Here is a 2,886-nt window from a genome sequence, read left to right as displayed (position 1 = left end):
ATTTACATTATAGAATCTTAGAAACCAAAAGGAAAATGAAGGTAATGAATCCCATTCATTTCTAAAGGATTTTTTTTCCTCTCCACGATCCTCCACTATATAAGTCTATGATGACGGAAGTAATCTCTGTTAGCTTCCTTATTTTTACATTACGTAATTGCTACTGAGCATGCTCAGAAGAAAAGCAAATGGAAGTGGTTAAAAAATAACTGACATTAACGGTGATAAACGGATGTTTTAGCAGATAATAACGGATGTTAACGGTCGTTTATTTAAAGGAGATGTCCGGTGCTCACTTTTCTTATTTTATCCGTTCCGGGCTGAAAAATAAAAGAAAACAAATTTTCTCTTACCTGCCTAGGCTTCCCCGGTGCTCCGGTACAGGTGTTCGGTCCCCGGGCTGTATTCATCTTACTTCCTGTAAGCCTGGCACGTCACACGGAGCTTCAACCTATCACCGGCCGCAGCAATGTCCCGCCTCGGCCAGTGATAGGCTGAAGCTCCGTGTGACGTGCCGGGCTAACAGGAAGTAAGAAGAATACAGCCCGGGGATCGAACGCCTGTACCGGAGCACCGGGGGAGCGTAGGCAGGCAAGAGAAAGCAGCCCGGAACGGATACAATAAGAAAAGTGAGCACCAGACATGTCCTTTAATGTTTAATAACATTTCATAACGGATTTGCCTAACGCTGATGTGAACATAGCCTGAGCTTCTTTGCAAGTGTTTTAAATTGACGGGGCTCGGTGTCAGTGGTCTTCAAACTTTGGCTGTCCGGGTATGCTGGGAGTTGTAGTTTTGCAACAGCTGAAGCCCGAACCCCTATTAATTTCCATTAGGGAATAAATCAACATGTCATAAGTTTGATCATTGTGGTGCAGATCCTTGCATAACCATGGATTGTGCCAATTTGGCTGTAATACTGATGACAGGTTCCCTTTAAAAGTCGGACATTAGCGTAGAGGGTGGCTACCTAAAGGAGACAGTAAACGTATAGTTTTCCCTAAAAGCTTTGCCCTGCTGGGTCTCCTCATGGAGAACCGATACCTTCTAAAATATGCCGGGTTCACATATATCAGGCGTCCGGCATAGTTTCCCTCTGGCGTGCACCATAGGGAAACTGATGCTAGAACTGATTTCATTCATTTGAATGGGACAGTTCACAATCATCCAGCGACTCAACTTTGATGCCAGATGGTTGGACACGCCGAAGGGCACCGAACAGGGGAACACAGCTTGCCATCTAGAAACAATGGATGCCAGATGCCATACAACTGATGGCAAGTTGTCATCAATTGCATCAAGATTTAGGCTGAGTTCACCTATGCCCGATTCTGGACATATGTGAACCCAGCTTTAGAAGGTACTGGTTCTTCTTGAGGAGACCCAAAAGATGTATGGCGTGTTACGGGCAAAGCTTCCTGGGAAAAGTATACCAAATAATTCTAATAATAAATTTGCACAAATTTTGACAAACCTTGACTCAGGGATTGTCTAGATGCTGCTGACCTTACACCACCCCCCTTTTCCTTCACCCCCAATAATACTCTGAGACATTGTTGGTGTAAAAACGGCCACAGCAGACCAACTTTTATTAAACATTAACAAGTTTTAACAATAAATAACCGTATGAACATCATACATAACATAACAGGTATAACCTATTCTGAAACCAGAACTAGGGGAAAGACCTGGAGGCACCTCGCACACTCTCCCCATCCTCAATGCACCTGAAAGGGACCTCCTACTTTACCCTTGGCCATAGGTCTCCGGACTCCGGCGCACCATTTTCGGAGTCCCTACCCCTCCTTGGGGCCCCATGCCCACAAGGTAATCACCAAGCTGGGTGCCGCCACCCAGCCAACCAATCATTGCGTCCAGCATAAGTCTCCCAGTGTGCCTCCAAGCCTTCCCCCTACTCCCGCTGCTTTTACAACTAAAACCAAAGTACAGGGTGGGCGAGTGGGAACGTTCTCCTGTGGCTCTGTCCTGCAGACTGTCCCCTCCCCTTCTGTACCTCAGCCTTTTAACCCCTTATCTGCTCCTCCCCTAACCCCTCCTTGACCTAGATATAACCCCCCCCCCTTCTATTAACCCCTTTCTGCTGCACAGACACCCCTTGTCATGCGCCCCTCCCATACAATTCTTTCCTGTCCAGGGCTTTCTGAGGCTAAGTTTCTACTTTTCTTTTTGGGGGGGGGGGGGGGGGGGGGGGGGGAACGCCAAGAACAATCCCCACTCTGGGCGGAAAATATAAATGAGTGTTGTTCTATTCACATCACTGGCTGGAGTACAGAGCAGAGATGCGAGCACTGTAAAGAGCCGCTCCCCATCTCTGCTATATTATGGACGATCGCATCTGGCGATATGCCTATTAGTACAGGTACTACTACTCCCATCATGGAACAGTGTGTTCCATGCTGGGAGTAGTAGTACTACCTAAAAAATGTCAAAAAAGAGAGAGAGAAAAAAAGCGAAACACACACTTTATTAAAAATTCCCACACAAATGAAAAAAACGCCAGAAAAACGCCAGACGCAGGAAATTGCACTGGCGTTTTTTCAGGCGTTTTTTCAGGCAGTTTTTTTTCAAACCAAAAAACGCAGGACAAAAAAAACAAGTAGAAACTTAGCCTGATTGTGCTTTGATTCACTGGGTTGTTGTGCACTCAATGAAAGAGAAATGAATTAATATGATGCATTTTAGAATAAGGCTGTAATGCAGCGTTTACAAACCAGTGATCCACCAGCTGTTGCAAAAGTTGTAGTTTTGCAACAGCTGGAGGCACGCTGTTTGGAAAACATTTGCAAACATTTCATTGGGGTTCACTGTCCTCTCATTATTGCATGCATCTGCTTATTGCATAACCATTGTCTGATTTATCAGCAA

At 45.5% G+C, this 2,886-nt stretch overlaps 1 protein-coding gene across 1 annotated transcript in view; it reads left to right on the top strand.

Moving 5' to 3' along the window:
- Positions 1 to 537: 537 nt before the first annotated feature.
- Positions 538 to 2,886, top strand: part of MATN2 (matrilin 2) — a 223,629-nt gene continuing 221,280 nt past the window's right edge. The window contains exon 1 of the mRNA XM_056522421.1: positions 538 to 629. The gene's annotated coding sequence lies outside the window, so the exon portion shown is untranslated. The remainder of the gene's footprint in view (positions 630 to 2,886) is intronic.

The sequence above is a fragment of the Hyla sarda genome, chromosome 5 (assembly GCF_029499605.1).
Source record: "Hyla sarda isolate aHylSar1 chromosome 5, aHylSar1.hap1, whole genome shotgun sequence".
In the NCBI taxonomy this organism is placed as follows: domain Eukaryota; kingdom Metazoa; phylum Chordata; class Amphibia; order Anura; family Hylidae; genus Hyla; species Hyla sarda.
Note: the sequence above shows the minus strand (reverse complement) of the source record. Positions and strands in the feature narration are given on the sequence as shown.